Source organism: Saccopteryx bilineata, chromosome 9 (assembly GCF_036850765.1).
Source record: "Saccopteryx bilineata isolate mSacBil1 chromosome 9, mSacBil1_pri_phased_curated, whole genome shotgun sequence".
Lineage (NCBI taxonomy): Eukaryota > Metazoa > Chordata > Mammalia > Chiroptera > Emballonuridae > Saccopteryx > Saccopteryx bilineata.
Window position 1 is genome coordinate 86,347,522 of NC_089498.1, and position 23,981 is coordinate 86,371,502.

At 37.1% G+C, this 23,981-nt stretch overlaps 1 pseudogene; it reads right to left on the minus strand.

The window, feature by feature from the left end:
- Positions 1–312: 312 nt before the first annotated feature.
- On the minus strand, positions 313–1,805 carry LOC136313663 (histone chaperone ASF1B pseudogene; annotated as a pseudogene).
- Positions 1,806–23,981: the final 22,176 nt, after the last annotated feature.

The window sequence follows — 23,981 nt, forward strand, 5'->3', positions numbered from 1 at the left end:
TGTGTGTAAAAGATAGAAAAGACACACAATTTTGGGAAAATTAAGAACTGGAACTGGAGTACCTTCTTTTTATAGGCCTGGGCAGTAGAAGTAAGATAACCCTTTTGGGTTGAGGCTGATAAAGACCTGAGGCCCATTATTTCTTCAGGGACAAGTTTGACAGGTGTGACTGTAGCTGATGGCCCCAAAATCTATATATGGCCACTACAGAACTCCTTAAAAGGCTGACTACCCCATTCAGATGCATTGGGAGACTGACTATAGTCTTGGCTGGGCCCAGTTAGGGCATGGATAGCCCCAGTTAGATGCAGTTCATGGAGTTTTCAGAAAAGGACAGGAATACAGCCATGGTGCTGCAAGCCCTTGAAAGAGGATGCAGTTGATGGGGAGGCTGTAGCTTAGGGCAGGGTCCTGGGTCTCTATGGCCTCTAGCTTGTCCATGTTGTTGTCCCAATTGATGTGGAAATGAGTCACCCAGGGATTTGAGGCCAAGATTTTCTTTTGGAACTAAGAGAAATCTGGCTTTGGGAGTGGATTCTCCAACAGATCTGAGTTGGGGTACTCATTATTACTTTAAAAGCCCATGTGGATGAACTCCTCCTATTCATAGTTGGTACAGGTGATGATGTCCACAGTCACATTGAAGGCATTGCTCTCATGGATGAGGGATGGGTTGGGTCATTGACCTGAAAGACAAATATGTGTCTCCCTGCTAGGACAGGGTCAATCAGTACTGAGTCTAGAATTTGATCAAATTCCTCACTCTTAGCTGAGCCAACATAAATTATCTTTAACTCCATGTTGTCCACCAGAGCCTCGTTGCACTCGAAGATGACCTAGAACTGGAAGGGGCTGTGAAAATGTTAGCTTTGGTTGCTAAATATTAATGAGGAAAGGAAGTGTAGGGAATCAGATATTGAACATAATGAGGGAAAAGGGGATCAAATATTAAGTTAATAAAACTGGAAAGCCTTCATCAGTTGGAAGTTACAGCATTCTACTGAACTTAATTTACTAGGAAGGTATAGCATTTACAAGCTCATTTACACACTCTAGGAGATCACTGTGCTCTCAGGACTAAATCCCTGAGCCAGTTAGAAAGTCCCCCAGGCTACAACTGGTTCAACCCTAGACTATGGGGAGAGGTGCTTCTATGCTTCTACTTTAAGGCAAGGGCAGTGGAAATCAAGATAGCAGCCATAGAGGCCTGTCAATCTAGCCTACGATAATGATCTGATTAGTTAGTGGGATGGACCCTGAGAAGCCCAGGCAATGTTGAGAAACCGATTGGTTGGTTTAAAGAAAAGTTAGTGCTTTCCAGCCCAAAATATAAACACAGGCCTAACAAAGAAGCTGTTGGTTCTTCTTCCTGCTTGTAAAAAACACACAACCCATTTACTCATGACTTCTCCAAGTAGCCACGCAGTCTTAAAATCTGCCTGCAGGCTGGCAGCCACCTATTCACCCAAGTACAGTCTTCGGGGAAAGCAACACAGTGCCTAGATTGGAATAAGCTTTAATGTGGACTGAATCATGGCACAGAATATTTGGACACTGATTTTTGTACCAGGCTTAATGAAGATAAGATTGGATGTTTTCCCATGGCAGGACAGATGGAGACAAGGTATTGGGAACCTGGGGGCAGCCTTCTATTTCAGTTAAACCTTACCAAACCACATTCATCTAAACATGAGTCCTGTGAAATGTGTTTCCTGGGACTTCATAAAAGAACATCATTTCCACCAACAACAGAAAGGATTTGGATTCTCCAGCACCACCATGTTCAGCACCCACACCTTGGCCATCACCACCAAACTGTGTCTGAAGCCTGAGCTTGGGCCAAGCCCACATCTGGGTCCTATAGGGTCAACAGGACAGTGTTTCCTAGGAAACCTTCCACCTCCTCTGTCCACAGACTGAAATGCTGAAAACTGGACTTTTGAATATTATAACATGGTATCTCCAGAAGTCAGATTCCCCTTCACCCCCAACCCCATATTTTGATGTTTTACTTATTGTTGAAGACTGTAATAGTCCATTTGTCTAGTGAATTTTCAAAACGTTTTTGCAGAGATGTTATGCCTTCTTGTGTGTGGTCACTGAATTCTCTGTTTAGCTTGTGTTCAGCTAATGTTTTGACAGAGAACTTTTTGAACACCAGGAGATGAGAGAGATAGAAAGAGAGAGAAAGAGAGAAATTGTGGATTGCCTCTATGTTGGAGACTCCAACACTCAGCTAGGTTTGCACTAACTCGAGGTATCGGCTCAAGGTGAAAGTTTAGCGTCTTCTCAGGTCTTTTGTGAATGTACGCCTTCCCTCAGCGTGCATATAGCTTTTAAATTCTAACGTATTCATGGGTGTTTTTGAATGTCCTAATTTACAAAATATATATATATATTTTTTCCAGCATTTCCTCCAGGGCTTTAGACAGTCAAATATATTTTAAAACCATAATCTTTTGCCCTAGGCACTTGCGGGTTGTAGTTCACTTTGCAGTGTTTTTGAGCAATTCTGACCAGTTTTCTATTTTGGGTTCTAAGTTCTAAGTTAGATTAAACAAATGTGAACAGCTCACATCAGTCTTTAGGAAGCCCCCAAGTTTGAACAGATATACATAATAATTTGACAAAACGATCTGCTCTGCTGCCTCTAGATCCAGGCCTGGGTCCCACACAGGGCTGCTGCTGCTTCAAATTCTGCTACATGAGAGAGGGTGTGGGGCAAGGGCAAGTTAAAAACACACACACACACACACACACACACACACACACACACTCTGCTTTCATACCATTTTATGTTGCTTTTTTGTTATTCAGCATTTTTGCTTGGAGTTCTGACAGAGTTGCTTCTGACAGTTTCTGCTTGTTTAGTAATGGTTCAAGGAGGAAGGGGGATGAGACCTTGAGGCTGTCTTTAGTTGATGATTTTGCTGACATGCTTTTTTTTAGGTAAAATTTTACTAAGTTAAATATGCATTCAGAAAAGTGTAAGTATAGAGCTTGATGACTTCTCACCTGGTTATATCTGTTTAATAAGCAATCAGATCAAGAAATAAGATATCACTGTTCTCCAATGATCACTCTTATGCTCATTTTCGCCAACTCTCAAGTATGACCGCTCTAATTTCTAGCAATGTAGATTGGTTTATATGCTTTTCAAAACTGTATAAGTGAAATTATATTATATGTATTATGTTTTCTCACATACTTTATTTAATGTTATATTTTTGAGATTTATTCATAAAATATTGTATGTAGTTGTAATTCACTAATTTTCATTTCCAAACAATATTTTCAGCTTTTCTTTTTCTCTTGTTAATGGTCATTTTTGCATATGCATTTGTTGACTGTTATCCATTTTACTAGTACATGCATTACGGTATACATTTTTGCCTAGATATATGTGTCTATGCTTGGGAGGAAATATATGTTATAGAGCACATGTTAGTTCAGCTTCGGGTTTTCACACTGGTTATACTGAGTGACGAGCAGACCCAAAACAGATGAAAGCTGTGGTGTATCACACATTCTTATTAACCTTTGCTAGAACCTGTGTTCTGCTCTCTTTGACCTTTCTGGTATGTGAGAAAAGTATGAGAGTTCTGGTTCCTCCACATTCTCGTCATCCTTTCATAGTCTCAGCCTGTTTAGTTTTAAGTGTTCTGGTGAAACTGTTATAGATTTATTATACTTTTAATTTACATTTCCATGATAAATAATAACAGGAAAATTTTTTTCATATGATTATTGGCTATTCATGTATCTTGCTTTGTGACCTCTTTAAATATTTTGCTCATTATTTCACTGAGGATTTGTTGGGCAGATAAAATATATTATGCTCACTTTGTTAAAGATGGTGCTGCCCATGTGGAAGCCCGTCACCCAGGTGATAATATTAGTTGCCTTTCTTGCTTGGGATGGGTGTGATTATAATAATTTGTGTTGGGGGAGGGTTTTCGCGCCAAAAGATTTTAAAAGCAAGAGAGATCACATTGTTTCGGGGAAGAGTGATTACATTGTAGGAGGAGCCCATGCTAAAGGAGAGCAGAGAAAGGCCATGTGGAGGAAAGGAGAGGAGAAGCAGCCAAGATGGCAGAGTGCTGAAGGAAAAGCCAGTTTGTACAGAGTTTGTGCAGAGAGAAGGAGATGGGGAACAGAGGTGAATAGGCTGGTGAGGTCAAAAACTTTGATTCTAGGAAACTCAAATAAGTCAGTGTCTTTGGGAGCCCTGAATGGAAAGGGAAGTGTTTTCCCACTGTGTGTATTTCTTGTCCACTGGGTGTGAGCTAGGATAAAGATGATGGCCCACCAGTTTTTGGCTTCATTGTTTCATTACCGTCTGTCCTAATCAAATGCGAACCTGCATGGGCCAGGTGGCTGTGATGGTGGCCGCGGCTACTGGCTTTACAGGATTTTATCGATACAATATGTAGTTACATGGATTATTTATAAGTGTGGGATGCTAGTCTCTTCTCAGATATACTTTTGTAATATTTTTCATTTCTGGTTTATTTACTCATTGTCTTAAGGATCATTTTATAAGCAGAAGTTTCATGTTTTCTTTTTTGTGTGACAGAGACAGAGAGAGGGACAGATATGGACAGACAGATGGGAAGGGAGAGAAATGAGAAGCCAATTCTTCGTTGAGGCACCTTACTTGTTCATTGATTGCTTTCTCATATGTGCCTTGACTGGGGTGCTACAGCAGAGTGAGTGATCCCTTGCTCAAGCCAGTGACCTTGGACTCGAACTGGTGAGCCTTGCTCAAACCAGATGAGGATGAGCCCGCGCTCAAGCCAGCAATGATGGGATTTCGAACCTGGGTCCTTCTCATCCCAGTCCAATGCTCTATCCACTGTGCCACCATCTGGTAAGACAGAAGTTTCATATTTTAATGAAATATAGTTTATGAGGGATTTTTTTTCTACTTATGCCCTAAAAAATATTTGCATGCCTTCAATTTATGAATGTAACTTCCTATTTTTATTCAAATAATTTTATAAATTTAGCTAATGCATTTATATCTTATATATATCTTATATTTATTTTTATGTATACTTTGAAGTAAAGGTTGAGATTTACATTTTTCATATATATCCAAATGTTTTAACACCATTGGTTAAAAAGACTTTGATTTTCCCATTAGATTGCCATGACATCTTTATTGAAAATCACATGATTTTATGTCTATTTTGGGGTTCACTATTGTTCTCTATGTCTATCCTTATTTAACTATCACACACTTTGAATTAGTGTAGATTTATAGAAAAGCTTGAAGTTAGTATAAGTTCTCTAATTTATTCTTTTTTAAGATTATTATAATATTTGATGTCATTTTCATATTCATATTGTTTTTAATTTTATTGGTTTATTCTCTAATTCTTACCATTTCTTTTCTTCTGTTTACTTTGCATTTAATTTGCTCTTCACTTTTTAGTTTCTTAAGGTGACAACTTAGATGATTGGTTTTAGGTCTTTTTTCCTTTCTAATATATGCATTTTGCTATAAATTTTGCCCTAAACACTGTTTTTACTGTATCACACAAATATTTATAACTTGAGTTTTCATTTTTATTTAGTTCTAAATTTTTAAAAATTCATCTTGTGATTTCTTCTTTGACTTATGTGTTATTTAAATGTGTCTTGTTTAATCTTTATGTAATTTGATTTTTTTAGCTATCTTTCTGTTGTTAATTTCTAGTTTAATTCCTTTCTAGTCTGAGAGTAGACATTGTATAATTTCTATTCTTTAAAATTTTTAAGTTGAATTTTATGACCCAATATTTCATATGAGTTTGATAAAAATGTGTATTTTGCTGCTGTTGGATGAAATAGTCTAATGCCAATTAGATCTATTTGGTTGGTGACATCATTGAGTTCAACTACATTCTTATTGATTTTCTGCCTATTGGATCTGTCCATTTCTGATAATGTGATGTTAAAGTTTCCAAGTGTGATATCATATACATCTTTTTCTCTTTGCAGTTCTATTAGTTTTTACCTCACATGGTTTAATGCTTTCTTGTTAAGTACATACATGTTAAGGACAATTGTGCCTTCTTGGAGAGTTGACCCTATATTATTATTTAATGCCCTTCTTTATTCTGGATTACATCCTATTGTATGAAGACTGCATTTTATGAATTAATATAGCTACTCCTGTTTTCTTTGAGTAACCTTAATATGGTCATTCATTTCACTTACATATAAGCATTTATAAGTACATAGATTAAATTGACAGATATTTATGTAACATATAATTAAATAAACCATTGGTATTATTTTAAACAAACTGTTATCTGTTAGATAAATTAACAATAAAAAATAAAGTTTTTATTGTCCCTTTACTCATTTTTTATTTAATCCATCCAAGTTTCAGATGTCTATCATTTTCATTTTCTCTAAAGAACTTCTTTTAAAATGTCTTGCAAGACAAGCCTATTGGCAACAAATTTCCCCAACTATTTATTGATTTTCTGAAAAAGCCCCCTTTTGCCATCACTTTTGAGAGGTAGTTTTGCAGGGTATAAAACTCGAGGTTGGTGGGATGCTTTTCTCTTAAAACATTATTATTTCCCTGTGCTCTCTTCTTGCTTCCATGGTTTCTGGGGAGAAGTCAGATGTAATTCTTATCTTTGTTCCTCTATAAATAAGATGTATTTCCCCCACAGTTTCTTTCCACATTTTTTTGTCTTTGATTTTATATAGTTTAAAATGATGTGTCTAACTAATTTTTATCTTACCCAATGTTCTCTTACTTTTCTGGATCTGTGGTTTAGTGTCTAATATTAATTTAGAGAAATTCTCAGTAATTATTATTTCAAATATTTTTTTCTGTTTTTTTCTCTTTTCTTCTGGTATTCTCATTCAACACATGGTAACACTTTTTGTATTTTTCCCACTGTTCTTAGATATTCTACTCTGTTTTTGTTTTATAGTCTTTGTTCTCCTGGCTTTATGGTTTTTAAAGATTCTATTGATATAGCTGCTAGCTCAGAGAAACTTCCTTAAGCCATGTGCAGTCTACTAATAAGCCCATCAAAGTCATATTTTATTTATGTTACAGAGCTTTTTGTTTCTAGATACTTGTTTGGTTCTTCATTAAGAACTTCACTCCTTTCCTTATATTGTTTCTGTTCTTGAATGCTCTTTATATTATCCATTAGCATCCTTAGGATATTAATTTTAGTTGTTTTAAATTCCCAGTCTGATCATTCTGCCACCCCTACCATGTCTGGTTTTGATGTAAGCTCTGTCTCTTTAAGTTGTGCTTTTTGATATACTTGGAATTTTTTTAGCTAGCTGGATGTAATGTTCTGGATAAAAAAAAAACACACAAAAATGCCTATTGCAAATATGCATTTACTATTGTGGTAATAAGGTGTCAGGGGGTGTGTTCTGTAGTTCTGTGATGTGTGGACAGTAAATTTTACAATTATTTCTCAGGTTTTTTTCTCCTTTATTTGAGAAAGTTGTGCTAGTGGATTGGAGTTGGGTATTTCCCTTCTTCAGGTCAGTTAGGCTCTGATAATTCCCCATCCAGTTATGCTCTGGCTAACTAGTTTGCTCTCATGCCAAACCTACTTATGAAGAAGAGAGAGCTCTCACATACATTCATATGCTGCTTAATGACTAGAATGTGCAGAGAAAGCATCACTAAGCAATATCATACAAGTATGATATTGTGCAAGTATCATATTTTTTTTATTGTGCAAGTATCATACAGTGCAGTTGTACTAATCTAGGTGGTATAGTCTACAGTACACCTAAACTATATGGTATAGCCTATTGTTCTTAGGTTATAAACCTATACAACATGTTACTGTACTGAATACTATAGGCATTAGGAACACAATAATAAGTATCTGTGTATCTAAACATAGAGAAGGTACAATACAAATATGGTGTAAAAGATAAAAAAATGGCACACCTTTAATGGGGTACATAACTATGAATGAAATTTGTAGGAGTAGAAGTTCCTCTGGGTAAGTCATGGAGAGGGTGATGAGTAAATGAGAAGGCCTAGGACATCATTGTGCATTAAAGTAGACTTTATAAACACTACACTTAGGCTACACTAAATTTATACAACAACTCAGAATTAAATCAAGTACAAGAGAAGATGATTCAGTCAAGAGACACTATAAACGGGAGATGTATGAGGCTGCTGCCAGCATAACCCAGCATACTGTTTCACAGCAAAAATATTTTTAGGTAGAAATAGCATACTCTAATATAACATTAAAAATTATAGTAAATACATAAACCAGTAATATATTTATTATTATTATCAAGTTTTTTATATACTGTACATAACTGTATCTGCTATAGTTTTATACAACTGATAATATAGTAGATTTGTTTGCATCGACATCACCACAAACATATGAGTGATGCATTACACTAGGCCGTTTCCATGGCTATGATGTCACTAGGTGATAAGAATTTTTCATCTTCATTATAACCTTATGGCACTGCCATTGTATATATGGTTCGTCATTGGCACATGACTGTATTTCAAAATAGTTTATTTCCCCCGTTTTCTCAGAAGCAGAAAGAGATTTTTTTTCTCATATATTTATTGCAGGGATCTGGTCAGGCTCCTAGAAGTAAATCTTAAAATATTGTGGAGGCCCTACTATGAATGGGTCCCTCTAGAGTTTTTAACTTTCAGACTTGTCCACATTGAGCCTGCAGCAATTTCTGAATTACAGTTCAGATTTTCCTATCCTGACACTGGTTCCTACAGCAGCTTCTGCTAATGAATCTCTTCTTTAGTAGTCATGACCCAATGTATTCACCTGTCTGTCTGTCCAATTTTGGGAGCAACAGTTTGTCCTTTGTACTTAGCACTTTTATGGATACTAAAAGAGTTGTGGATTTTTCAGTCCATTTAGCTTTTTACTTGTTATTAAGGTACAGTGTTGACATCCAAGCTCCTTACATGGAGATTTTTTAAGTGGAGCATATTAAAGTTGGGCAGGGTTTACAGAGAGAATGGAGAAAGACACATGGTTGTAGTCATGAAAGGTCAATGCAGCAGATCTTTGTAGTAACAAAATCATTCCCTTGATTGTTATGGTAGATACATGAGTCCACATGCGATAAAATTGTGCAGAATGAATACACACACACACATACACACAGACACAGATACAAAATGTAGTTCATTTTTGAGCTAGAGATGAAAGGTAAATTAATAGATGACAATATATGACTTCTAAGTATTATCTTGCCCCTCTAGGATTCTAAAATTTACTGACAATGTACACCACAAAAAGTAAAAAGCAATTCAATATTAAATTATGACAAGGGCAAAATGTTAAATTGTGTGCATCAAAGATTATGGCTTGGGTATATTACTAATGTACCCAGCTGATTCAGGAATATAGAATGAATGGGATTAAAAGCAAAATCAACAGCAATGGGAAAAAATACAGAAACAGTTTAAAATTAAATATGAGAATAAAATTTAAAATAAAGAGAGTATGAGTTTTTTTAATACAACTTCAAATGTCTTGATATATGCATTATAGGACTCCCTGAAGGAAAGAACAGGAAAACATATTTAAAAAAAAATAGTGAAAAATTTTAAAATAAGGTTAGTTTTATTATCTTTACATTGTCAATATGTATAACATTTCATTATGTTTTGTAAACATTACTTCCTCATTTTAAACATACTATATCTGTAACTAAATGCATTAATGCTCTCTACTTGTTTTTTTGTTTTGTTTTGTTTTCTTGGTTGGCAAATAGTATACATCCTCTTGTGTTTTCATTAAAAAGGGCTGAAAGTATCCATGAGCGACTAAAGTGCCACAAACGACAAATTTATGCTTCTCATCTCTCTCCCTTCCTGTCTGTCTGTCTGTTCCTGTCTGTGCCTCTCTCTCTAAATGAATAAAGAGGAGGGGCTGAAAATAGTAATATTTCTAGAATGTTTGTACATTCCAAAAATGGTATTTGTTTCTTTTATGTGTGAATGACTGTGTATATATATATATTTAAGATTTTATTTATTTATTATAGAGAAGGGGGGGAGGAGCAGGAAGCATCAACTCCCATATGTGCCTTGACCAGGCAAGCCCAGGGTTTTGAACCGGCAACCTCAGCATTTCCAGGTTGACGCTTTATCCACTGCGCCACCACAGGTCAGGCTGTGTATATAATTTTTGAATCAGGCATTTTTATTTTCTTGAGACTTTTTAATTGTTCAGTTGTCTTCTGGCATTGAACATGGTTATGGAGAAATTGGAGACCAAATTTATTTCTCTACTTTTAAGTGATCTGATATTTATCTGGCTGCCAAAAGCTCAATTTGTGTTGACCATCGGTGCCAGGTTTCCTAGGACAGTGAATAAATTCTAGTCTCCCTTTTAAAAACTTTGTTTCTGAAAAGTTTTATTGGCTAACAACTTCAAAGATAGATTTTAGCCTAATTTTTTTTCCTTTTGTTACTTAAATTATACAATAATTTTTTTTTCTTACCTTTTATTTTCTCAAAATTCTTTTAGGAACGTTCATTTATATACATTTTCTTTTTCTTGCCTTTAACAATCCTTTCTTTTATGGCCTTCTTCAGCAATATGTATTCTGTTCCATTATTATTATTATTATTATTATTATTTCATGGTGGATATTATTTTTATGTCCTTTGACTTATTAATTGTTTTTTTTTCTTGTGTCATCTTTGATTTTGTAGCTCTGCATTTTTGATTAAATATTTTTGAAGTATTATAATTTTTTTCTGAAACTATTATTTTTAAAAAGTTAATTGAAGGAGAGACCAGGCTTCTGTGTCAAGGCTAGAAGGGTGTTTCTTAAGAATAAAGATGTTACATCTAGATACTTTTGGCTTTGTATCTCAGTAGTAAATGGAGGTAGGAAGGAAGTTGAAGGACTGATTGTACACTCTTTTTTATTTATCCATTTCTCTTGACACCTTTTTCACAAATGTCAAAATTTTTGGATGATAATGTTGACTTGCTATTTCTCATTAATCTTGTTGTTTTGCATAATTAGACAGTGAAGGAAAAGCTATATTTTTGTGTCCAATTTTAAAAGTTCTCAAAAATGATTTACAAATCTGAGAAAAATTACTTTGTATTCTTACAAACATACCTAGAACGCAGGTTTTACTATGTAAGAGCCAATATTTTGATATTATAGTATTCTAGATTTTCTGAATATCCTGCTTAAGCTAAGAGCAGGAAGGAAATAGTTCTTTAGCTATAGATAAAAGCTAATGCAAATAGATGCATTCAAATAAACACATTTAAACTCTGAAACAACTTTTCCATATGGTCTACAATTGCTTCTCCAAGAAGTCATGAGCAAAAGAGTTGAGGCAAAGGTATCCACCTAGGCCTGATAGAAGTCAGAGAGGGTCTTAGATTGGCTGCTCCCATTTAAATATTCATTGGCATAACTAGAACAGAAAACATGGAAGAATTAAAACTCATAGTAAAGGGTCCAGGGAAATAATGCGTTTTTCTTTATCTTTCAGTGATTTAACTTTCTCAGTGTTCTGACTGAGCTCCAAGCGAATTCTGTGACTATGGAGGTGGGTTTGCTAGAGCAAATGGATAGCTGACTGGGTTACACGAAGTAAGCAAAATGAAAGGCTTTGCTGTGCATGCGAGTGGAGTTGTGTGGAGGCTGGTTTTTTGAATTAGGCCTTGAGAGTCAGTTGTAGACAGACTATAAAAATGTGATTAATAAGATGTGGGTGGGGAAGGAACATTTGAGTATTATGTTTAGATGTCTTGTTTAGACATCTGAGTGGATAGTTATATGTACAGCAGTATCAAATACAGAGGTCTGAGAATGCAAAATGAATATAGCTTTGGACAAGTTAAGTTTCAGGTGTCTGAGGGATGTCAGGCTGATGTCCACTGGGCAATTAGATATATGGTCTAGAGCTCAGAAGGGAGGTGTAAACCAGAAAAGAGATTTGGAAGTCATCAACATCTTGTCAAGTGGAAATTCAAGTGAACGTTTCAAGGTTCATTTTATATCCAATGGACCAAACAAATAGCAGAAATTTTTTGTTTTGTGCAAATGGTACATTTCTCTCTGGGTGATGTCATTTCTATTTTTAAAAAGTTAGTGTTTTAAAACTCATTGCTGTCCCCCTGTGAAGTGCAGCTTTTGCTAAATGATAACACTACTTCTATCCCTGTGCCATAAAATCTATATTTAACCAGGTAAAGTCATAATGGAGATAATAAAAAGAAAATAGTATACAATATTTTCACTTAATGAAACCAGCTTAAGTATTTCATCCTGGACTCTCTAATTATTGGTATAACTTTTAAGAAAAGGGAGTTGTAAGAAAAAGTAGGAAGTGATGAGCTGTTTAAATGAGTGTGTGTGTTGTGTGTGTGTGTGTTTATGGCAAAATACAAAAAACATAAAATTTCATATTTTAATCATTTTAAAGTGACATTAATTATATTCACAGTGATCCTACAATGGGAAGTCACTGCTAAATGAGTACAGGGTTCCCATTTGACTTGGAAAAATCTGGAACTAGATAATAGTATATGTATTTTCAGCAAAGTTTAGTCTTAGGTAAGGTAAGGTAGAAGTGGAAGGCTTGAGACTTCATCCCGTGTTTCCAAGAGTAAGATCTCCATAAAGCATCTTTCAAGGCTTAATTTCACACTCTGTAAAATGGCATAATAGTATCAAAAGTATAGGGCTGTTGTGATGAAAAAATCTTACTCTGTGTGGGCAACATCACAAAATGGACATTAATACATGTCAGCTTATTCCAACTACTGATCTCCGTACTCGAAGCCTGAAGTGTAGTGGTGTGTGTTGGACAGTAACTGTCCAGCGGCTCTGCCCTAACGTTGACCTTCTCTTGGCATTCAGGCATCTCACAAGGGAATTGAATCTCACTAGTGGAATGACAACAGCAATTAAATAAATGGCAAAGATTTACTGTGTTTTAGTGGCATAAAAGAAACTTCACTTGTAACACAAAATGTTATGTAAATAGGCTTTTCAATGCAGCAAAGAGATTTAGGAGGCTCTAGAGCAGGGGTCGGGAAAGTTTTTGGCTGAGAGAGCCATGAACGCCATATATTTTAAAATGTAATCCGAAAAAAAAATGTAATTCCGTGAGAGCCATACAACGACCTGTATATGTTACGCATTATCCAAAAAAAAAAAATTGGTGTTGTCCCGGAGGACAGCTGTGATTGGCTCCAGCCACCACAACCATGAACATGAGTGGTAGGAAATGAATAGATTTTAATACATGAGAATGTTTTATATTTTATTGTTATTATTTTTTTATTAAAGATTTGTCTGTGAGCCATCAAAAGAGCCACTTCTGGCTCGTGAGCCATAGGTTCTCGACCTGTGCTCTGGAGGACATTCACAGAATTCAGGAAGGAATTATGAAGAGGGGTGTGATTTAATCAGTGAGGAATAATGAGGCTATTGTTAGAAAGTCAGAAGCAGGATTAGGTACCACTTTGAGGAATTAGGAGAAAGATGACAGACAGTGTGTGAAAAGCAGAAAAAGTGTCTCCTTTTTCTAGGGAAAGCTGCAAAGTCATGTATATCCAAAAGCCTTTAAAAGGCGGGGAGGGGGGGGGGAACTGGCTAATCAGGAGGATGGCCTGACTTCAATTTTCTGAAAACATAGCTCTAAGAAAGAGAGGTCCTAGAAGGTTGTGGTGGGATTGTCATTGTGTATCTCAAAAAATTAAAGAAAGATATACCACATATCGACCGCAGCACTGTCATTATAACTGTGTTCCTCTGTGTTTTTAACTAAAACAGTAAGTTGTAAATTAAGTCAGATAATCAACTTTTTAATTCTTTTTTTTTTATTTTTTAATAAGAGAGAGACAGGAAGGGATAGAAATGAGAAAGATCAACTCATATTTGTGGCACTTTAGTTATTCAGAGATTGCTTCTTATACATGCCTTGACTAGGGGGCTCTAGCCAAGCCAATAACCTCTTGCTCAAGTCAGATATCTTGGGCTTCAAGCTTGTGACCTTTGGGCTCAAACCAGTGACCTTGTGATCATGTTGATGATCTTGTGCTCAATCAAGTGAATCTGTGCTCAAGCGCATGACCTTGGGGTTTTTAACCTGGCCCGTCAGCATCCCTGCTTGATGCTCCCTTCACTGTGACACCACCGGTTAGGCTTTTTAATTTATTCTCATTCACTCATTCCTTCATTTACATATGCATTTATTTGTTGGTTAAAATAAATTTATTTGATTAAAATTTGAAAATCTCTATATGCAAGGTCAAATATACTTGAAATATTTTGTTAAATGTTGGGTAATAGAAAAAACAGGAAGGGATAAAGACAAAAGTTTTAGTGTGAAAAGAATGGATTGACAGGAATATCAGGAATACAGATGAGAACTTGAACCTGTCTTTACATTTATTTGAATGTGATGTCAGTAGGCTCACATTAGCTTCACCAATTATACCATTCTAAAACAGGTAGAACTCACTTTAGGATAAGAGTCAATTCTAAAGTTTGATTATAAAGTCTTTGAAAAAAAAATATTATTTTCTAAAAAACACAGTGTCATGCATGGTAAGAAGTTCCAATGTTTTCTCCATAAATAATAACTCATTAATCCCAATCCCAATGAAACAGTGAATAAAACTACCAGTGGAACTACAAATATGTAATGAATCTTCCTGTGATATCTTGAGGGCTCCAGTTTAAAAATTCTGCTTTAATTTGATTACAGTGAAGTTTTACTTTACTGTGGAAATTTAACTAAACAACACTAGGGAAAAAGTGAGAATGGGGCAAAAATAACGAGAAACATTGTAACTAGCAGTCATTGGTTCTGCAGAGGAGGAAGAATTTTCCTCTACCCTACGAAGGTTCTTTTGGGGGGTCTGATAATAAAATCAACCTGAGATAGATTAATATGAGAAAATAAAATTCAGTTTTATTCATATAGGAACCCATCATATGCATAAGTGTAGCAAACCTGTGCAGTTTGTAATTTCGTAGGTCTCGGGTGGGAACAGTAGAGGATTAGAAAATAAACACGGAAGAAAAAGGATGGGATCAGGAGGACCCATTGCCAAGCTGGTGACTTGCAAGAGTGAGTCTCCACCCCCAAAACGCTTTATTTATAGGGCAGAGAGCAAAGCCATTAGCAAATCAAAGAGAGCTCAGATACAAAATCACATTTCTGAGGCAAACCAAGAATTTTCCCAGGGCAGAAAACCTCCACCATGCATAACATCTTAACTTCACAAAACAAAGGGTAAAAGAAAACTGCCTCTAGTCTCTTCAAGGGACATGGGGAATGGAAGAGTAGAAACCCTCATCACAGCTAACATGGAGCTGTAGGGAAGGGCATGTAAATTGCCTTTACCAACTTAAACAGATGTTTGCCCATCAAACAGATAGTCTACTTGGATGAAATATATCTCTGATAATATTTCTCATTTTGGAAAAAACAGCACTTTAGATTCTTCTAGGTAGTTAAGGCAGGCGTAGAATTTTCTCTGAACCCATGGGGTCTCAATTGCCTTCTAAGAGATTATGTCCAAGCATGAACTCAATGAGATGGTGGCATGGGACTGGTGCCGTCAGTAGATTTCATCTCCATGTACCCACCCTTCCTAACCTGAGGGTCTCCACTGCTAAAAGTGATGCCTGAGTTAAAGACACACAGGAGGCTTTGAGTTAGGAGTATAGGAGAGTCCTGTATAGGGGAGTTAGAACTGTTGTTCCATATCCAACTCTATGCTTCCAAATGAAAGCATAGAGCTGCTTTCATTTTTAAGCTCTATCTCTTCAGAATTGTTGGCTTTCTCTCTAACCACAATGGATTTTCCAGTGAGAACATTACTTTGCTTCCTCTTGAAACTTCTCATTTCCCACTTTGAAGGAAATTTCCTGACTAACTCCCATCTTCATATTTTTTTGATGATCAGAATTCTACGGCAACTCTCTGAATGGCCCTGCCATGTTCCCCCTCTTGGTGACAGCAGCCGGGCAGCACTGTCCAGTTCTTTCCTCTGTGCTTTCTTTGACCATACATATACAAATCATATTTATCTCCATACTAGAGATTTAATATTAGCACTGCATCTACCTTGCAAGTTTAATAGATATCTGAGGACTAGGTGGAGTTTATAATTCATAGTAAGTAGCAACTTTTCTATCAGTAAATATATATATTGGTTTTTTATGAATTAACTCCTCTACCTCAGGGACAGGATGCACTTGTACAGGCCATTGTATCAGATTAATCAATACATCTTTTCACTCACAAGTGCAGTAAAAGTCTAAGAATTACAAGCAAAATTACAGCCACTGCAAATAATGGTGGAAGAGAAGTCTTTGTTTTGGATGTGCAGTAGAAAAGGCTTTGATCTCTGGTGGAAAGAAAACAGTGCTCACCAGGAGTCCTGGCACATGACACGAGGTCAGTAGATATTGCACTGGAGTACCATGGGCCAAGGGTGAAAAAGGCCACATGTTTCTTGATGTCAATTACTATGTTTATTTGAATCTAAGTTTCTATTTAGTATGTAGTTAACTTTCGATGCAATGCTTTCTTATGTAGAAATTTTATCTTAGATATAGAGTTTTAATGTATACCATGCTGGTGTAGTCTATAACTTTCAGAATACACACTATCATCCTTTTCATTGCTTATTATTTGTAAGGACATTTTAGATTGCAACTAAACTCAACATACCTCGTACCAACAATGCAAATAATACAATCAAAACCATATCCTATGTACAGTTTTGGCAAAGCCTGCCTATATCAGGCAGTAACCACCTACAACACAAGCAGCTCCTGGCCTGCTGCCTGGTTGATGCACGTTGAAACATTCCTTCAACTCCAAGAGGTATCAGATTGCAAGAATTTGTGCTACATGGAAAAAAATACATATTAGAATTTTTGAAAGAGAACAAACCCTCTGTTTTTATTGTGATGAACTCTATAAACTTAAGGGTAACTCCCTTCTGATTAAATGATGTGAAGATATGTGGGACAAGAATTAATTCTAAGGCAGTTGATTCTAACATGTTGAAATTCATTGCCATGACAGGAAAATCATTATTCTAAGGGATTTGCTGTCTGTACCTGGTAAGAGACACACAGTTTATGTTATTAGAGAAGGATACAGTGATGTAGTGAAATCTTGAGCATTTAGAGCACAAGCTGGCTTTAATAACACTAATGGCTAGCTAGCACTTGCTTTGGTAGAATATATATCATGTGTGCCAGACTTTGTGATTCATTATCTGTATAAGTTTTATAGCAATCATGTGAGTTCAGAACCATTATCAGAATATCTCAGGGATGAAAAGCTGAGGTGCGGAAAGGCTAAGTAACTCACTGGATACTCCGTGGGTAGGAAATGGAGGGTAGAACCCAAGAGGAAGCAGTCTGACTGCAAAGCTCAAGCATTTCCCACTCTGCTGTGCTGTTTCCTGACAGTGAGATTGGGCCAGAAGCCTTTCTCTTTCTGTGACAGGTGTTTATAAATTAGGCATTTGTGAGCTGGGGAGTCATTCTGCATCTTTGGCTTTCTATCAGAAGTAATCATAATTCTCTACTGGCTTCACTGAGGGACCAATCAATGCAGGTGCACTTGCTATCAGGACATTGAGAGTGAATGGTTGCAAAGCCTTTGTTTTTCTTTATATATGCTTTTTTTTTTCATTGATTTTAGTGAAAGGAGAGAAAAAGAGAGAGAGAGAAAGGGGAAAGGGGAGGAGAGGGAAGCATCAACACACAGCAGCTGCTTTTTGTATGTGCAGTAACAAGGCGCAAGCCCAGGGTTTCAAACTGGCAACCTCAGCATTCCAGGTCGACACTTTATCCACTGCGCCACCGCAGGTCAGGCTATATATTCTTTTCACAGTGTTTATTTAGTCTATGGGCTTATAAAATTATTTTTCAAATACAAAATTAATAAACTTTGTTATGAAAATTTTAGTCAATATAAAAGTATATAATATAAAATGAAAAGAATTTCCTTCTCCTGTTCTCCACTACTCCCAGGATAAATCACTGTTACCACTTTGAGGTGTCTTCTATATGATTTTTATATTTCTATACACATACATTTTAATTTTTACAAAAATGATATTGAAGTATTCAATTGTTATAAAGTTTGCCTTTTTAATCACCAATATATCAGTATGGAAACTAAATTTGATTTACACTGCTCAGAAAAATTAGGGGATATTTTATAGCTTTATATTCATTTTGAAATATCCCCTAATTTTTCTGAGCAGTATAATTCAGTTAAAAGGGAAAATTATTGGTTCATATGTTTCAAAGAAGAATGAAATGATTGAATGATAGGATCAGAAGGATAGAATTAGAAACAAGAATTCGTGCACTCTTCTCACCTCAGATTATTGCAGACTTTCAGCTTGATTGTTCTCTCTTATTGCAAAGTAAATGATTTCTACAGGACAGGAAAAGTGGCACCTCACAACTCCCAGTTCCATTTTAAAAAATCTATGCCATGGCTCAAATCGATTTCACTTAGTTAGGCTTCCACTTCTGGATCTATCAACTGTACATAAGAGATTGGGGAATTATGACTATCACGTATTTGTTCAGGTACCTGGAGCATTCAACAGCAATGTCCATAGCATTCTGGCCTATGGACAGAATAATTGTAAATATGCCAATTTCCATTCTGAACAACATAATTGAGGATAGGAACTGAATGTGGTTTCTAGAAGTATTGATGGTCTCTCCATATACCTAAAAAAGTGCTGCAAAGATAAAGTTATTTAGATAGTCAAAATGATAGGAACCAATAAAACCAAGTATGAATGTACTATAGATCATTTGTCATCTCTGCATGGAAGGCACTCAGCTCATGTTTTTCATTATTACAAATATCTTCATTATTATAAATAATGCTTTTATACTCAATTTTGCACACGTCTTGGAGTTACTATAAACATTTCTGTAGAATAGATTTATAGAAGTTGAAGTACAAGTTAAAAGTATATACAGTATGAACCAAGTCGCAGCTCATATCTTAAAAATTCATGTGTTGGTCTGCTTGTATCTCAAGGTACCACCATATTTAATTTCTTAGATGACTCAATTACACTCTGAACACATACACTATAGCATAAGTTTTTTCCAACATATTTTTTAAAATGATTCTCCCAGAGATCTTGTTAGAATGTAAATTCCAGTTCAGTAGTTTAGGAATGGGGCCAAGAGTCTACTTGCCTACAAGCACCCTTAAGATGCTGAGTTGCTGGCCTGTGGATCACATTATATAGTGAAACTAGCTTCCAGGTAATAAAAGGAAAGGATTTAAGATATAAGCATCATTATGGCAACTTTTGATAAGTATATCATTGCACAGACAAGTTATTGACCTAAGATTGCACAACTCTTAAATCTTAAAGCCATGATTGTGTTCAGGAAACAAAGAAGGCCAAAAACACCCAGACAACTTGATGAAGGAAGTAGGATTTATTTAGCTGGTGAAGCTGCTTGACCCCCAAAGAGGCAACAAAACACATACTCCCCAAAGTTAAATTTCTTGCATCCTATACACCTTTACAGCTTTAGCTTTCACGTGGCAAATGCCTGATTCCTATGACTTTTTTGTTTGCAGCCCTACATGACTTGCATGTCTCAGGGAGGGGGAGGGGAGAGGTAGCTGGAGGGTCTGTCTTGATAATCCCATCATTCATAATCCTATCACTCATTCTTCTAATTGGAGCTGCAGTTCATTTCAAGGAACTGATAATAAGCAAGGTCCACACCCACAGTTTATTATTTTTCACACTTTTCTGTCTGTCCTTGTTCCTTCAGTCAAGAACACTGAGGTCACAAGCTGGAGCATAAGACACCAAACATCACAGGCCCCCCTCTTCTCTGCATTCTTCTGGTTTCTCCTTCTTCAATTCAACCACAGGTCAACGTGGGTAAACAATCAAACAAACAAAATCCATCCTTTTCTTAGTCACAGCTGAACACCCAAGTCAAGTCACATAGTATGAGAGTTTGAAATGAAGGATACAACTTAAGGAAAATTTCACATATTTATTATCAAAGACTTTGTGAGCTAGTCGGGGAAACACAAAACATTAAAGAAATGTTCTTTAATACAAGGATATGTAAGTATACATAAGTTGTGATTTATAGAAAATTTATTTTTAATTACAGTTAGAATTTATATTGGATGCAAATTACAAAATACTCAGATAAAAATAAAAATTAGATTACCTATAACCTCAATATCCAGAGATTATAATCAATAATATGTATGTCTTTTGCAAATCATTTTGTTTTGTACTAATTTTTTCCCCTTACCTACATGGATTTATGTCAGGATATCTTAGAAATAGTTTCTAGAACAAAGCTAAAAGGCAACCCCTGACATCAGTTTAACCCTTACAGAAACCTACAGCTGGTTGTTTTACCAGGGTGTCACAATAAGCATCTACCAACCTTATTTGCTTAGACATTTCTTTCTAGTGTTCATGTGGCTATCTCCTCTACGGTAGTGAATTTTATAAGACAATAAATATATTAATTATATTGCAGGTTTTTTTTTTTAATTTCTTCTCTTATCTTGTATGCATCTTCCTCACCTCTGAATTCTGCCCTCAAGAATAAGAGAAATAGGCCCTGGCCGGTTGGCTCAGCAGTAGAGCGTCGGCCTGGCGTGCGGGGGACCCTGGTTCGATTCCCGGCCAGGGCACATAGGAGAAGCGCCCATTTGCTTCTCCACACACCCCCCCCCCCCCGCTCCTTCCTCTCTGTCTCTCTCTTCCCCTCCCGCAGCCAAGGCTCCATTGGAGCAAAGATGGCCCAGGTGCTGGGGATGGCTCCTTGGCCTCTGCCCCAGGCGCTAGAGTGGCTCTGGTCTCAGCAGAGCATCGCCCCCTGGTGGGCAGAGCTTCGCCCCTGGTGGGCGTGCCAGGTGGATCCTGGTCAGGCACATGCCGGAGTCTGTCTGACTGTCTCTCCCCGATTCTAGCTTCAGAAAAATACAAAACATACAAAAAATACAAAAAAAAAAAAAAAAAAAAAAAAAGAATAAGAGCAATAAGCCTTGGCCATTTAGCTCAGTAGGTTAGAGCATCATTCCAAACACCAAGGTTGTGGGTTCCATCTCCATTCATGTTACAAACAGGAAGTGACCAATGAATGCACAACTAAGTGGAACAAGAAATGAATGCTTCCATCCCCACCCCCTGTGTCTCCCTCTTCCTCTTGTCTTTCTAAAATCAAGTAATAAAAGAATAAGCAGCAATAATTAAATCATGCAATTTAGAATGAAATAAATAGCATAAGAAAGGATGGTCTTCAAGTCTCCCTTCTTCTTTCTCATCAGTTCAAAAGTTACCTGTCCTTTTGTTGTTCAAATTCCAAGTTGTCCAAGGACATTTACATGTGGAAAGCAGATATTCCCGAGTTTGGGAGAGGCCATCCCTGGTCAGGCCTACATCCAGAAAGCAAAGAGCCTCACCAGGTTAGGGCCTGCGGTCCATGGCTTCTGCTTCTGCTGCACTGGCGGAAGCCCTGCTCAGCCCACAGAAGAAACCTAGGACAGCCACAGATAGTGATAGTGAGGGGCCTCAGCTCATCCCTGTGGCTTCCTCTTCTGTCCGCATCAGCAGCAATGGTGGAGGCCCAGACAGAAAATGCCTTGCACACCAGAAAGTGCATAACCTGCAGAATCTGTCCTATGAGAGGACCCCGGCCTCTCCCTCTGACAACAGTCAGGGCCAGCAGCGGGCCAGATTCAAGTGCATAGAGATCATCTATGTTTCAGGTTTACCAAAAGGATCCTGAGTGAACCTGAAAGCAAAGCCCTAGTGACACAAACGTCACATGGTGGGCCGCAGAGGCAATGATAAAAGAATTCCGAAAGACTAAGTGGCGGTCACTACGCTTGACACGGAGCATGGAAAGCATACGCTCAGTGAGTCTATTGGGCTGCCTGCAAGGCCCCGGAGGAAGACGCTGCCAGTGCAGGGGAGGAGCCAGACATGCGCTGTGCACCACCCCGGTGCCAGTGGAACTGCCCGCAGTGTGTGTGTGTGTGGGGGGGGGGGACTGAGACATGCACCGTGCACCTGAGCTCTCTCAGTGTTATACGTACGTGGGTATCTAGCATTTCTGTGGCTTTCAAAGCATTGCCTCTAAAATAACCATGGAGCTCAACCTCTGAAAGGCTGCCAGGAACCACCAGGGAGACAAAAGGAGAAGTAGCTGACCCTAGCCACCTGTGGTGAGTTGCACAGACTGCACTGGTGTGTGTCCCCTTGGGCATGTCTCCCCCCACCCACCTTTTCTGCCTTTTCTTCTGTTTTTTGTTGTTGGGGAAGGGAGATGGTTCTATTAAAATACAGACCATCCAAATGGAAATACACATATACCTTTCTCTCTCTCTCTCTCTCTCTCTCTCTCCCTCCCCCCCTTCCTCTCTTGTGCTGAGACGAGCTCATAATGTCGATTACCATTGGAGCTGACGAGATTAAACCATTCTTTATAATAAATGACATGGTACATAGTAAATGCATTCACATCATGCCCTCTGGTGCAGAAGGGAAGCAGAGAGATACAGAAATCTCTGGGCCAGATGGTTTAAACTGTAATCGCTTAAAATCAAGGATGTCATGAGATGACAGAAAAGCACTGAGCTACCTCTGAACAACAACAAAAATGTCTCTGGAATAATATAAGCCAATAAAACTCAGCCAAATGAACTTATGAGCATAATCGTATTCCAGGCAAACACTCTAAAGTGCTAAAATGAACATATCTGACCTGCTGCACTGAGGCTGTTCAGTGGTAAGAGCCCCTGGGTTCCATAGCTCTAGGATAGATTAAATATTTTATCTTCCAAGAAAATACAATCAGATAGGAAGAAAGAAGGAATTGGCTTTATTTGATATTTTATTTACTTTCTGTGCTATTTTGATGAGTCACCTTTTGGAATTGATTTTCAATTCAGCTGCTGATGTAGCACCAGAATCCTGAATTGTGAACAAAAAGAGTGGTTTTACTTAGGAGAAGTAAATATTTCAGCAGCTGTGAACTCAGGATTTAAATATTCTAATTTGCTGAAAACAAACAGACACAGCATAGAGTCAAGTGAATAGCAAATGGCAGAAATACCTGTGTGAGCCCACTGGGTATGTAGTTTAGCTGATCTGTGGTTCATCTCTTGTCATCTGCTTATTTCTTCTCTACTTTAGCTAGAACTCCTCCAACCACTGCACATCCAACTGTGCCCTTACAGAACAAGTGATTCTTTCATTCTCTTCCTTTATTCATTTAATAAACATTTACTAGATGGCTATCTACTGTACTTGTATATGGAGAGATGATATTTAAAGTAATTTATATTAAATGCATGAACAAATATGGTACTAGGATAAGTTCTATGTTAGGGTATCTAGTGATAGCTGTTGGAACATAGAATATGATACAATTAATTATGGGTAAAGTAATCAGTGGATGTGTAAACACATTCTTGGAAGAGAGGGCTAGAGTAAAATCTCAGAGTCTGGAAGGTTTCTGAGATAGATAATGGCAAATAGTTGGAGGTGACATAGGAGTGACATAAGATATGACATGTGGCAGAAGTGATGGGAGATGATACAGAAAAATAAGTTGAAATCTGATTCTGAAGAACGTTGAGTAGAAGAGCTTATTCTTTCTTCTTGAAGTGAATCAGATGAAGTGTAATCTAGGATGGTCACTTGGGATGGAGAATTTGTATGAAGAATCCCAGATTCTAGATTTTTCCACAATATATAGAAAAAATTTTTGAGACCATAGATTTTGCTAACATATATTAATTATCCAGGTTGTTGCTTTTAAAATCTACTCATTTTTAGTGAAATTATTGGTGAGTATAATTGTTCTCACTTTCCAATAGATGACAGGAAAATGAGGTTATTTTGGCATACTTTAAAGCAAGAGGTAAGAAGGTGAGTAGCAATGCTCTG